At 65.5% G+C, this 13,231-nt stretch overlaps 7 non-coding genes across 7 annotated transcripts; all 7 read left to right on the forward strand.

Annotated features, from left to right (window-relative positions):
• The first annotated feature begins 1,108 nt into the window (after window positions 1-1,108).
• Window positions 1,109-1,181, forward strand: TRNAA-AGC (transfer RNA alanine (anticodon AGC)). Its single transcript has one exon. It is a non-coding gene; the product is annotated as a tRNA-Ala (tRNA).
• A 3,029-nt stretch (window positions 1,182-4,210) lies between these two features.
• On the forward strand, window positions 4,211-4,283 carry TRNAA-AGC (transfer RNA alanine (anticodon AGC)). Its single transcript has one exon. It is a non-coding gene; the product is annotated as a tRNA-Ala (tRNA).
• Window positions 4,284-5,761: 1,478 nt separating this feature from the next.
• TRNAA-AGC (transfer RNA alanine (anticodon AGC)) lies at window positions 5,762-5,834 on the forward strand. Its single transcript has one exon. It is a non-coding gene; the product is annotated as a tRNA-Ala (tRNA).
• Window positions 5,835-7,312: 1,478 nt separating this feature from the next.
• On the forward strand, window positions 7,313-7,385 carry TRNAA-AGC (transfer RNA alanine (anticodon AGC)). The gene has a single exon. It is a non-coding gene; the product is annotated as a tRNA-Ala (tRNA).
• Window positions 7,386-8,863: 1,478 nt separating this feature from the next.
• Window positions 8,864-8,936, forward strand: TRNAA-AGC (transfer RNA alanine (anticodon AGC)). The gene has a single exon. It is a non-coding gene; the product is annotated as a tRNA-Ala (tRNA).
• A 3,029-nt stretch (window positions 8,937-11,965) lies between these two features.
• Window positions 11,966-12,038, forward strand: TRNAA-AGC (transfer RNA alanine (anticodon AGC)). Its single transcript has one exon. It is a non-coding gene; the product is annotated as a tRNA-Ala (tRNA).
• Window positions 12,039-12,753: 715 nt separating this feature from the next.
• TRNAY-GUA (transfer RNA tyrosine (anticodon GUA)) lies at window positions 12,754-12,842 on the forward strand. The gene is given in 2 exon segments: window positions 12,754-12,790; window positions 12,807-12,842. It is a non-coding gene; the product is annotated as a tRNA-Tyr (tRNA).
• Window positions 12,843-13,231: the final 389 nt, after the last annotated feature.

A 13,231-nucleotide genomic window follows, 5' to 3' on the forward strand; every position in this document is an offset into this window, starting at 1 on the left:
GCTGCCTGGCAGTAGGGGCCCTTACTGAGAAGACAGAGGCAGGCCTTTGCGGTGGCGCCCGGCTGGAGGGAAAGAGGCAGCCGAGGAAAAGGGAAACGCAAGGGGGTTGCAACGGGATCCGGGGAGCCTCTTTTCCCCATGAGGACAGGCCGGCAGGAGGAGAGGCTTTGCAGGCTGGAGGTTTGGAAGAGGCGCCGGGAGAAAAGCTTGAGCAACGTGGGGTGATCTCCGAGCTGAGGCTGCTTGGAGCAGGAGGTTGGACTAGAGAGGTGCTGAGGGCTGGTGCGAGGCGAATTATCGGGTGACTGTGCCATCGGGGCAGGGCTGGGCCAGAGCCCTGCTGTTCCTTCGATAGCTCAGCTGGTAGAGCGGAGGACTGTAGGCTCCCTTGCACGGCCATCCTTAGGTCGCTGGTTCAACTCCGGCTCGAAGGAGTGTCCTTTTGGCTCTTGGGCAGCCCCTGCTGCACCCTTGCCTTTTAGGTGTGCAGGTGCCCTCTGAGGAGGCACTGGTGAACTCAGGCGGGGGAGTGCTGGCAGCACGTCAGGGCTCGCGGGGCGTTGGCGGCGCACGGTGTGGAGAGCCTACCAGGCTCCGCCACCTTCCAGGCATTGCCAGGCAGGTCCGCGGCGGTGTTGCGGGTCCGAGCTCAGGCTGGGTAGCTGACTCCAAGGGCCAGCGTCCAGATCAACACCTTACGCGGCCAGGCACGAGCACGGCTCTCGGGCAGCTGCAGCGTAGCTCAGGCGGGGAGCTAGGGCGAGAGGCTCCGCTTGACAACATCTCCCATGCAAAAAAGCGGGCCAGGCTCCCGCTGAGGCCTCGCCTAGCTCTTCCTTTCCACCAGCCGCCACCAGCTGCACTCGCTCTAAGGTCTGCCCGAGCCCAGGCGGACAAGCCCGCAGCAGCGGGGGGCTGTTTGTGCTCAGGGCCGCCAAAAGAGTTGGCCCTCAGCACCGCTTTCCTCACGAGGCATGTGCAGTGGGAAGGTGAGCGAGTGGGCTGAGCGCGAGGCCTTGGGAGGCCCAGGCTTTGCGTGCAGGGCCGCGCGGGGCAGCGGTGGGCACGGGGGACAGCGAGAGAGGAAGGACGGGGCCAGCTGTGGGCCGGGGAATTAGCTCAAGTGGTAGAGCGCTCGCTTAGCATGCGAGAGGCAGCGGGATCGATGCCCGCATTCTCCAAAGCTTTTCATTCCCCTTGACACGGCCAACAGCCCCTTTGCCCTCCGGCCGGGGCCTGTGGAAGTTGCACGGAGCCAGCAGTGTGCCTGGGCTGCAAAGAGGGCCACAGCAGCCCGCGCTGCTTCGAGAGCAGCACCGCCAGTGCACCGAGGGACGAGATCGTTGGCCCCCTTGGCTCGGCACTTCCAGGAGGGCAGCTACCACCCTGCGTCCGGCTTTGGGGGCCCCCAGCACAGGAAAGGTATCGGTGAAGTGGGGCGAGTGCCGCAGACGGACACCAAGATGGTGGAGGCCTAGATCAGGGAGAGGCGGCTGCGGGCACGGGGCCTGTCGAGCCTGGAGAAGGGAGGGCTCCGCGGGGACCTAAGCAGCTGCCTGGCAGTAGGGGCCCTTACTGAGAAGACAGAGGCAGGCCTTTGCGGTGGCGCCCGGCTGGAGGGAAAGAGGCAGCCGAGGAAAAGGGAAACGCAAGGGGGTTGCAACGGGATCCGGGGAGCCTCTTTTCCCCACGAGGACAGGCCGGCAGGAGGAGAGGCTTTGCAGGCTGGAGGTTTGGAAGAGGCGCCGGGAGAAAAGCTTGAGCAACGTGGGGTGATCTCCGAGCTGAGGCTGCTTGGAGCAGGAGGTTGGACTAGAGAGGTGCTGAGGGCTGGTGCGAGGCGAATTATCGGGTGACTGTGCCATCGGGGCAGGGCTGGGCCAGAGCCCTGCTGTTCCTTCGATAGCTCAGCTGGTAGAGCGGAGGACTGTAGGCTCCCTTGCACGGCCATCCTTAGGTCGCTGGTTCAACTCCGGCTCGAAGGAGTGTCCTTTTGGCTCTTGGGCAGCCCCTGCTGCACCCTTGCCTTTTAGGTGTGCAGGTGCCCTCTGAGGAGGCACTGGTGAACTCAGGCGGGGGAGTGCTGGCAGCACGTCAGGGCTCGCGGGGCGTTGGCGGCGCACGGTGTGGAGAGCCTACCAGGCTCCGCCACCTTCCAGGCATTGCCAGGCAGGTCCGCGGCGGTGTTGCGGGTCCGAGCTCAGGCTGGGTAGCTGACTCCAAGGGCCAGCGTCCAGATCAACACCTTACGCGGCCAGGCACGAGCACGGCTCTCGGGCAGCTGCAGCGTAGCTCAGGCGGGGAGCTAGGGCGAGAGGCTCCGCTTGACAACATCTCCCATGCAAAAAAGCGGGCCAGGCTCCCGCTGAGGCCTCGCCTAGCTCTTCCTTTCCACCAGCCGCCACCAGCTGCACTCGCTCTAAGGTCTGCCCGAGCCCAGGCGGACAAACCCGCAGCAGCGGGGGGCTGTTTGTGCTCAGGGCCGCCAAAAGAGTTGGCCCTCAGCACCGCTTTCCTCACGAGGCATGTGCAGTGGGAAGGTGAGCGAGTGGGCTGAGCGCGAGGCCTTGGGAGGCCCAGGCTTTGCGTGCAGGGCCGCGCGGGGCAGCGGTGGGCACGGGGGACAGCGAGAGAGGAAGGACGGGGCCAGCTGTGGGCCGGGGAATTAGCTCAAGTGGTAGAGCGCTCGCTTAGCATGCGAGAGGCAGCAGGATCGATGCCCGCATTCTCCAAAGCTTTTCATTCCCCTTGACACGGCCAACAGCCCCTTTGCCCTCCGGCCGGGGCCTGTGGAAGTTGCACGGAGCCAGCAGTGTGCCTGGGCTGCAAAGAGGGCCACAGCAGCCCGCGCTGCTTCGAGAGCAGCGCCGCCAGTGCATCGAGGGACGAGATCGTTGGCCCCCTTGGCTCGGCACTTCCAGGAGGGCAGCTACCACCCTGCGTCCGGCTTTGGGGGCCCCCAGCACAGGAAAGGTATCGGTGAAGTGGGGCGAGTGCCGCAGACGGACACCACGATGGTGGAGGCCTAGATCAGGGAGAGGCGGCTGCGGGCACGGGGCCTGTCGAGCCTGGAGAAGGGAGGGCTCCGCGGGGACCTAAGCAGCTGCCTGGCAGTAGGGGCCCTTACTGAGAAGACAGAGGCAGGCCTTTGCGGTGGCGCCCGGCTGGAGGGAAAGAGGCAGCCGAGGAAAAGGGAAACGCAAGGGGGTTGCAACGGGATCCGGGGAACCTCTTTTCCCCACGAGGACAGGCCGGCAGGAGGAGAGGCTTTGCAGGCTGGAGGTTTGGAAGAGGTGCCGGGAGAAAAGCTTGAGCAACGTGGGGTGATCTCCGAGCTGAGGCTGCTTGGAGCAGGAGGTTGGACTAGAGAGGTGCTGAGGGCTGGTGCGAGGCGAATTATCGGGTGACTGTGCCATCGGGGCAGGGCTGGGCCAGAGCCCTGCTGTTCCTTCGATAGCTCAGCTGGTAGAGCGGAGGACTGTAGGCTCCCTTGCACGGCCATCCTTAGGTCGCTGGTTCAACTCCGGCTCGAAGGAGTGTCCTTTTGGCTCTTGGGCAGCCCCTGCTGCACCCTTGCCTTTTAGGTGTGCAGGTGCCCTCTGAGGAGGCACTGGTGAACTCAGGCGGGGGAGTGCTGGCAGCACGTCAGGGCTCGCGGGGCGTTGGCGGCGCACGGTGTGGAGAGCCTACCAGGCTCCGCCACCTTCCAGGCATTGCCAGGCAGGTCCGCGGCGGTGTTGCGGGTCCGAGCTCAGGCTGGGTAGCTGACTCCAAGGGCCAGCGTCCAGATCAACACCTTACGCGGCCAGGCATGAGCACGGCTCTCGGGCAGCTGCAGCGTAGCTCAGGCGGGGAGCTAGGGCGAGAGGCTCCGCTTGACAACATCTCCCATGCAAAAAAGCGGGCCAGGCTCCCGCTGAGGCCTCGCCTAGCTCTTCCTTTCCACCAGCCGCCACCAGCTGCACTCGCTCTAAGGTCTGCCCGAGCCCAGGCGGACAAGCCCGCAGCAGCGGGGGGCTGTTTGTGCTCAGGGCCGCCAAAAGAGTTGGCCCTCAGCACCGCTTTCCTCACGAGGCATGTGCAGTGGGAAGGTGAGCGAGTGGGCTGAGCGCGAGGCCTTGGGAGGCCCAGGCTTTGCGTGCAGGGCCGCGCGGGGCAGCGGTGGGCACGGGGGACAGCGAGAGAGGAAGGACGGGGCCAGCTGTGGGCCGGGGAATTAGCTCAAGTGGTAGAGCGCTCGCTTAGCATGCGAGAGGCAGCGGGATCGATGCCCGCATTCTCCAAAGCTTTTCATTCCCCTTGACACGGCCAACAGCCCCTTTGCCCTCCGGCCGGGGCCTGTGGAAGTTGCACGGAGCCAGCAGTGTGCCTGGGCTGCAAAGAGGGCCACAGCAGCCCGCGCTGCTTCGAGAGCAGCACCGCCAGTGCACCGAGGGACGAGATCGTTGGCCCCCTTGGCTCGGCACTTCCAGGAGGGCAGCTACCACCCTGCGTCCGGCTTTGGGGGCCCCCAGCACAGGAAAGGTATCGGTGAAGTGGGGCGAGTGCCGCAGACGGACACCAAGATGGTGGAGGCCTAGATCAGGGAGAGGCGGCTGCGGGCACGGGGCCTGTCGAGCCTGGAGAAGGGAGGGCTCCGCGGGGACCTAAGCAGCTGCCTGGCAGTAGGGGCCCTTACTGAGAAGACAGAGGCAGGCCTTTGCGGTGGCGCCCGGCTGGAGGGAAAGAGGCAGCCGAGGAAAAGGGAAACGCAAGGGGGTTGCAACGGGATCCGGGGAGCCTCTTTTCCCCACGAGGACAGGCCGGCAGGAGGAGAGGCTTTGCAGGCTGGAGGTTTGGAAGAGGCGCCGGGAGAAAAGCTTGAGCAACGTGGGGTGATCTCCGAGCTGAGGCTGCTTGGAGCAGGAGGTTGGACTAGAGAGGTGCTGAGGGCTGGTGCGAGGCGAATTATCGGGTGACTGTGCCATCGGGGCAGGGCTGGGCCAGAGCCCTGCTGTTCCTTCGATAGCTCAGCTGGTAGAGCGGAGGACTGTAGGCTCCCTTGCACGGCCATCCTTAGGTCGCTGGTTCAACTCCGGCTCGAAGGAGTGTCCTTTTGGCTCTTGGGCAGCCCCTGCTGCACCCTTGCCTTTTAGGTGTGCAGGTGCCCTCTGAGGAGGCACTGGTGAACTCAGGCGGGGGAGTGCTGGCAGCACGTCAGGGCTCGCGGGGCGTTGGCGGCGCACGGTGTGGAGAGCCTACCAGGCTCCGCCACCTTCCAGGCATTGCCAGGCAGGTCCGCGGCGGTGTTGCGGGTCCGAGCTCAGGCTGGGTAGCTGACTCCAAGGGCCAGCGTCCAGATCAACACCTTACGCGGCCAGGCACGAGCACGGCTCTCGGGCAGCTGCAGCGTAGCTCAGGCGGGGAGCTAGGGCGAGAGGCTCCGCTTGACAACATCTCCCATGCAAAAAAGCGGGCCAGGCTCCCGCTGAGGCCTCGCCTAGCTCTTCCTTTCCACCAGCCGCCACCAGCTGCACTCGCTCTAAGGTCTGCCCGAGCCCAGGCGGACAAACCCGCAGCAGCGGGGGGCTGTTTGTGCTCAGGGCCGCCAAAAGAGTTGGCCCTCAGCACCGCTTTCCTCACGAGGCATGTGCAGTGGGAAGGTGAGCGAGTGGGCTGAGCGCGAGGCCTTGGGAGGCCCAGGCTTTGCGTGCAGGGCCGCGCGGGGCAGCGGTGGGCACGGGGGACAGCGAGAGAGGAAGGACGGGGCCAGCTGTGGGCCGGGGAATTAGCTCAAGTGGTAGAGCGCTCGCTTAGCATGCGAGAGGCAGCGGGATCGATGCCCGCATTCTCCAAAGCTTTTCATTCCCCTTGACACGGCCAACAGCCCCTTTGCCCTCCGGCCGGGGCCTGTGGAAGTTGCACGGAGCCAGCAGTGTGCCTGGGCTGCAAAGAGGGCCACAGCAGCCCGCGCTGCTTCGAGAGCAGCACCGCCAGTGCATCGAGGGACGAGATCGTTGGCCCCCTTGGCTCGGCACTTCCAGGAGGGCAGCTACCACCCTGCGTCCGGCTTTGGGGGCCCCCAGCACAGGAAAGGTATCGGTGAAGTGGGGCGAGTGCCGCAGACGGACACCAAGATGGTGGAGGCCTAGATCAGGGAGAGGCGGCTGCGGGCACGGGGCCTGTCGAGCCTGGAGAAGGGAGGGCTCCGCGGGGACCTAAGCAGCTGCCTGGCAGTAGGGGCCCTTACTGAGAAGACAGAGGCAGGCCTTTGCGGTGGCGCCCGGCTGGAGGGAAAGAGGCAGCCGAGGAAAAGGGAAACGCAAGGGGGTTGCAACGGGATCCGGGGAGCCTCTTTTCCCCATGAGGACAGGCCGGCAGGAGGAGAGGCTTTGCAGGCTGGAGGTTTGGAAGAGGCGCCGGGAGAAAAGCTTGAGCAACGTGGGGTGATCTCCGAGCTGAGGCTGCTTGGAGCAGGAGGTTGGACTAGAGAGGTGCTGAGGGCTGGTGCGAGGCGAATTATCGGGTGACTGTGCCATCGGGGCAGGGCTGGGCCAGAGCCCTGCTGTTCCTTCGATAGCTCAGCTGGTAGAGCGGAGGACTGTAGGCTCCCTTGCACGGCCATCCTTAGGTCGCTGGTTCAACTCCGGCTCGAAGGAGTGTCCTTTTGGCTCTTGGGCAGCCCCTGCTGCACCCTTGCCTTTTAGGTGTGCAGGTGCCCTCTGAGGAGGCACTGGTGAACTCAGGCGGGGGAGTGCTGGCAGCACGTCAGGGCTCGCGGGGCGTTGGCGGCGCACGGTGTGGAGAGCCTACCAGGCTCCGCCACCTTCCAGGCATTGCCAGGCAGGTCCGCGGCGGTGTTGCGGGTCCGAGCTCAGGCTGGGTAGCTGACTCCAAGGGCCAGCGTCCAGATCAACACCTTACGCGGCCAGGCACGAGCACGGCTCTCGGGCAGCTGCAGCGTAGCTCAGGCGGGGAGCTAGGGCGAGAGGCTCCGCTTGACAACATCTCCCATGCAAAAAAGCGGGCCAGGCTCCCGCTGAGGCCTCGCCTAGCTCTTCCTTTCCACCAGCCGCCACCAGCTGCACTCGCTCTAAGGTCTGCCCGAGCCCAGGCGGACAAGCCCGCAGCAGCGGGGGGCTGTTTGTGCTCAGGGCCGCCAAAAGAGTTGGCCCTCAGCACCGCTTTCCTCACGAGGCATGTGCAGTGGGAAGGTGAGCGAGTGGGCTGAGCGCGAGGCCTTGGGAGGCCCAGGCTTTGCGTGCAGGGCCGCGCGGGGCAGCGGTGGGCACGGGGGACAGCGAGAGAGGAAGGACGGGGCCAGCTGTGGGCCGGGGAATTAGCTCAAGTGGTAGAGCGCTCGCTTAGCATGCGAGAGGCAGCGGGATCGATGCCCGCATTCTCCAAAGCTTTTCATTCCCCTTGACACGGCCAACAGCCCCTTTGCCCTCCGGCCGGGGCCTGTGGAAGTTGCACGGAGCCAGCAGTGTGCCTGGGCTGCAAAGAGGGCCACAGCAGCCCGCGCTGCTTCGAGAGCAGCACCGCCAGTGCACCGAGGGACGAGATCGTTGGCCCCCTTGGCTCGGCACTTCCAGGAGGGCAGCTACCACCCTGCGTCCGGCTTTGGGGGCCCCCAGCACAGGAAAGGTATCGGTGAAGTGGGGCGAGTGCCGCAGACGGACACCAAGATGGTGGAGGCCTAGATCAGGGAGAGGCGGCTGCGGGCACGGGGCCTGTCGAGCCTGGAGAAGGGAGGGCTCCGCGGGGACCTAAGCAGCTGCCTGGCAGTAGGGGCCCTTACTGAGAAGACAGAGGCAGGCCTTTGCGGTGGCGCCCGGCTGGAGGGAAAGAGGCAGCCGAGGAAAAGGGAAACGCAAGGGGGTTGCAACGGGATCCGGGGAGCCTCTTTTCCCCACGAGGACAGGCCGGCAGGAGGAGAGGCTTTGCAGGCTGGAGGTTTGGAAGAGGCGCCGGGAGAAAAGCTTGAGCAACGTGGGGTGATCTCCGAGCTGAGGCTGCTTGGAGCAGGAGGTTGGACTAGAGAGGTGCTGAGGGCTGGTGCGAGGCGAATTATCGGGTGACTGTGCCATCGGGGCAGGGCTGGGCCAGAGCCCTGCTGTTCCTTCGATAGCTCAGCTGGTAGAGCGGAGGACTGTAGGCTCCCTTGCACGGCCATCCTTAGGTCGCTGGTTCAACTCCGGCTCGAAGGAGTGTCCTTTTGGCTCTTGGGCAGCCCCTGCTGCACCCTTGCCTTTTAGGTGTGCAGGTGCCCTCTGAGGAGGCACTGGTGAACTCAGGCGGGGGAGTGCTGGCAGCACGTCAGGGCTCGCGGGGCGTTGGCGGCGCACGGTGTGGAGAGCCTACCAGGCTCCGCCACCTTCCAGGCATTGCCAGGCAGGTCCGCGGCGGTGTTGCGGGTCCGAGCTCAGGCTGGGTAGCTGACTCCAAGGGCCAGCGTCCAGATCAACACCTTACGCGGCCAGGCACGAGCACGGCTCTCGGGCAGCTGCAGCGTAGCTCAGGCGGGGAGCTAGGGCGAGAGGCTCCGCTTGACAACATCTCCCATGCAAAAAAGCGGGCCAGGCTCCCGCTGAGGCCTCGCCTAGCTCTTCCTTTCCACCAGCCGCCACCAGCTGCACTCGCTCTAAGGTCTGCCCGAGCCCAGGCGGACAAACCCGCAGCAGCGGGGGGCTGTTTGTGCTCAGGGCCGCCAAAAGAGTTGGCCCTCAGCACCGCTTTCCTCACGAGGCATGTGCAGTGGGAAGGTGAGCGAGTGGGCTGAGCGCGAGGCCTTGGGAGGCCCAGGCTTTGCGTGCAGGGCCGCGCGGGGCAGCGGTGGGCACGGGGGACAGCGAGAGAGGAAGGACGGGGCCAGCTGTGGGCCGGGGAATTAGCTCAAGTGGTAGAGCGCTCGCTTAGCATGCGAGAGGCAGCGGGATCGATGCCCGCATTCTCCAAAGCTTTTCATTCCCCTTGACACGGCCAACAGCCCCTTTGCCCTCCGGCCGGGGCCTGTGGAAGTTGCACGGAGCCAGCAGTGTGCCTGGGCTGCAAAGAGGGCCACAGCAGCCCGCGCTGCTTCGAGAGCAGCACCGCCAGTGCATCGAGGGACGAGATCGTTGGCCCCCTTGGCTCGGCACTTCCAGGAGGGCAGCTACCACCCTGCGTCCGGCTTTGGGGGCCCCCAGCACAGGAAAGGTATCGGTGAAGTGGGGCGAGTGCCGCAGACGGACACCAAGATGGTGGAGGCCTAGATCAGGGAGAGGCGGCTGCGGGCACGGGGCCTGTCGAGCCTGGAGAAGGGAGGGCTCCGCGGGGACCTAAGCAGCTGCCTGGCAGTAGGGGCCCTTACTGAGAAGACAGAGGCAGGCCTTTGCGGTGGCGCCCGGCTGGAGGGAAAGAGGCAGCCGAGGAAAAGGGAAACGCAAGGGGGTTGCAACGGGATCCGGGGAGCCTCTTTTCCCCATGAGGACAGGCCGGCAGGAGGAGAGGCTTTGCAGGCTGGAGGTTTGGAAGAGGCGCCGGGAGAAAAGCTTGAGCAACGTGGGGTGATCTCCGAGCTGAGGCTGCTTGGAGCAGGAGGTTGGACTAGAGAGGTGCTGAGGGCTGGTGCGAGGCGAATTATCGGGTGACTGTGCCATCGGGGCAGGGCTGGGCCAGAGCCCTGCTGTTCCTTCGATAGCTCAGCTGGTAGAGCGGAGGACTGTAGGCTCCCTTGCACGGCCATCCTTAGGTCGCTGGTTCAACTCCGGCTCGAAGGAGTGTCCTTTTGGCTCTTGGGCAGCCCCTGCTGCACCCTTGCCTTTTAGGTGTGCAGGTGCCCTCTGAGGAGGCACTGGTGAACTCAGGCGGGGGAGTGCTGGCAGCACGTCAGGGCTCGCGGGGCGTTGGCGGCGCACGGTGTGGAGAGCCTACCAGGCTCCGCCACCTTCCAGGCATTGCCAGGCAGGTCCGCGGCGGTGTTGCGGGTCCGAGCTCAGGCTGGGTAGCTGACTCCAAGGGCCAGCGTCCAGATCAACACCTTACGCGGCCAGGCACGAGCACGGCTCTCGGGCAGCTGCAGCGTAGCTCAGGCGGGGAGCTAGGGCGAGAGGCTCCGCTTGACAACATCTCCCATGCAAAAAAGCGGGCCAGGCTCCCGCTGAGGCCTCGCCTAGCTCTTCCTTTCCACCAGCCGCCACCAGCTGCACTCGCTCTAAGGTCTGCCCGAGCCCAGGCGGACAAGCCCGCAGCAGCGGGGGGCTGTTTGTGCTCAGGGCCGCCAAAAGAGTTGGCCCTCAGCACCGCTTTCCTCACGAGGCATGTGCAGTGGGAAGGTGAGCGAGTGGGCTGAGCGCGAGGCCTTGGGAGGCCCAGGCTTTGCGTGCAGGGCCGCGCGGGGCAGCGGTGGGCACGGGGGACAGCGAGAGAGGAAGGACGGGGCCAGCTGTGGGCCGGGGAATTAGCTCAAGTGGTAGAGCACTCGCTTAGCATGCGAGAGGCAGCGGGATCGATGCCCGCATTCTCCAAAGCTTTTCATTCCCCTTGACACGGCCAACAGCCCCTTTGCCCTCCGGCCGGGGCCTGTGGAAGTTGCACGGAGCCAGCAGTGTGCCTGGGCTGCAAAGAGGGCCACAGCAGCCCGCGCTGCTTCGAGAGCAGCGCCGCCAGTGCATCGAGGGACGAGATCGTTGGCCCCCTTGGCTCGGCACTTCCAGGAGGGCAGCTACCACCCTGCGTCCGGCTTTGGGGGCCCCCAGCACAGGAAAGGTATCGGTGAAGTGGGGCGAGTGCCGCAGACGGACACCAAGATGGTGGAGGCCTAGATCAGGGAGAGGCGGCTGCGGGCACGGGGCCTGTCGAGCCTGGAGAAGGGAGGGCTCCGCGGGGACCTAAGCAGCTGCCTGGCAGTAGGGGCCCTTACTGAGAAGACAGAGGCAGGCCTTTGCGGTGGCGCCCGGCTGGAGGGAAAGAGGCAGCCGAGGAAAAGGGAAACGCAAGGGGGTTGCAACGGGATCCGGGGAGCCTCTTTTCCCCACGAGGACAGGCCGGCAGGAGGAGAGGCTTTGCAGGCTGGAGGTTTGGAAGAGGCGCCGGGAGAAAAGCTTGAGCAACGTGGGGTGATCTCCGAGCTGAGGCTGCTTGGAGCAGGAGGTTGGACTAGAGAGGTGCTGAGGGCTGGTGCGAGGCGAATTATCGGGTGACTGTGCCATCGGGGCAGGGCTGGGCCAGAGCCCTGCTGTTCCTTCGATAGCTCAGCTGGTAGAGCGGAGGACTGTAGGCTCCCTTGCACGGCCATCCTTAGGTCGCTGGTTCAACTCCGGCTCGAAGGAGTGTCCTTTTGGCTCTTGGGCAGCCCCTGCTGCACCCTTGCCTTTTAGGTGTGCAGGTGCCCTCTGAGGAGGCACTGGTGAACTCAGGCGGGGGAGTGCTGGCAGCACGTCAGGGCTCGCGGGGCGTTGGCGGCGCACGGTGTGGAGAGCCTACCAGGCTCCGCCACCTTCCAGGCATTGCCAGGCAGGTCCGCGGCGGTGTTGCGGGTCCGAGCTCAGGCTGGGTAGCTGACTCCAAGGGCCAGCGTCCAGATCAACACCTTACGCGGCCAGGCACGAGCACGGCTCTCGGGCAGCTGCAGCGTAGCTCAGGCGGGGAGCTAGGGCGAGAGGCTCCGCTTGACAACATCTCCCATGCAAAAAAGCGGGCCAGGCTCCCGCTGAGGCCTCGCCTAGCTCTTCCTTTCCACCAGCCGCCACCAGCTGCACTCGCTCTAAGGTCTGCCCGAGCCCAGGCGGACAAGCCCGCAGCAGCGGGGGGCTGTTTGTGCTCAGGGCCGCCAAAAGAGTTGGCCCTCAGCACCGCTTTCCTCACGAGGCATGTGCAGTGGGAAGGTGAGCGAGTGGGCTGAGCGCGAGGCCTTGGGAGGCCCAGGCTTTGCGTGCAGGGCCGCGCGGGGCAGCGGTGGGCACGGGGGACAGCGAGAGAGGAAGGACGGGGCCAGCTGTGGGCCGGGGAATTAGCTCAAGTGGTAGAGCGCTCGCTTAGCATGCGAGAGGCAGCGGGATCGATGCCCGCATTCTCCAAAGCTTTTCATTCCCCTTGACACGGCCAACAGCCCCTTTGCCCTCCGGCCGGGGCCTGTGGAAGTTGCACGGAGCCAGCAGTGTGCCTGGGCTGCAAAGAGGGCCACAGCAGCCCGCGCTGCTTCGAGAGCAGCACCGCCAGTGCATCGAGGGACGAGATCGTTGGCCCCCTTGGCTCGGCACTTCCAGGAGGGCAGCTACCACCCTGCGTCCGGCTTTGGGGGCCCCCAGCACAGGAAAGGTATCGGTGAAGTGGGGCGAGTGCCGCAGACGGACACCACGATGGTGGAGGCCTAGATCAGGGAGAGGCGGCTGCGGGCACGGGGCCTGTCGAGCCTGGAGAAGGGAGGGCTCCGCGGGGACCTAAGCAGCTGCCTGGCAGTAGGGGCCCTTACTGAGAAGACAGAGGCAGGCCTTTGCGGTGGCGCCCGGCTGGAGGGAAAGAGGCAGCCGAGGAAAAGGGAAACGCAAGGGGGTTGCAACGGGATCCGGGGAGCCTCTTTTCCCCACGAGGACAGGCCGGCAGGAGGAGAGGCTTTGCAGGCTGGAGGTTTGGAAGAGGCGCCGGGAGAAAAGCTTGAGCAACGTGGGGTGATCTCCGAGCTGAGGCTGCTTGGAGCAGGAGGTTGGACTAGAGAGGTGCTGAGGGCTGGTGCGAGGCGAATTATCGGGTGACTGTGCCATCGGGGCAGGGCTGGGCCAGAGCCCTGCTGTTCCTTCGATAGCTCAGCTGGTAGAGCGGAGGACTGTAGGCTCCCTTGCACGGCCATCCTTAGGTCGCTGGTTCAACTCCGGCTCGAAGGAGTGTCCTTTTGGCTCTTGGGCAGCCCCTGCTGCACCCTTGCCTTTTAGGTGTGCAGGTGCCCTCTGAGGAGGCACTGGTGAACTCAGGCGGGGGAGTGCTGGCAGCACGTCAGGGCTCGCGGGGCGTTGGCGGCGCACGGTGTGGAGAGCCTACCAGGCTCCGCCACCTTCCAGGCATTGCCAGGCAGGTCCGCGGCGGTGTTGCGGGTCCGAGCTCAGGCTGGGTAGCTGACTCCAAGGGCCAGCGTCCAGATCAACACCTTACGCGGCCAGGCACGAGCACGGCTCTCGGGCAGCTGCAGCGTAGCTCAGGCGGGGAGCTAGGGCGAGAGGCTCCGCTTGACAACATCTCCCATGCAAAAAAGCGGGCCAGGCTCCCGCTGAGGCCT

The sequence above is a fragment of the Struthio camelus genome, chromosome 2 (genome assembly GCF_040807025.1).
Source record: "Struthio camelus isolate bStrCam1 chromosome 2, bStrCam1.hap1, whole genome shotgun sequence".
Taxonomy (NCBI): Eukaryota; Metazoa; Chordata; class Aves; order Struthioniformes; family Struthionidae; genus Struthio; species Struthio camelus.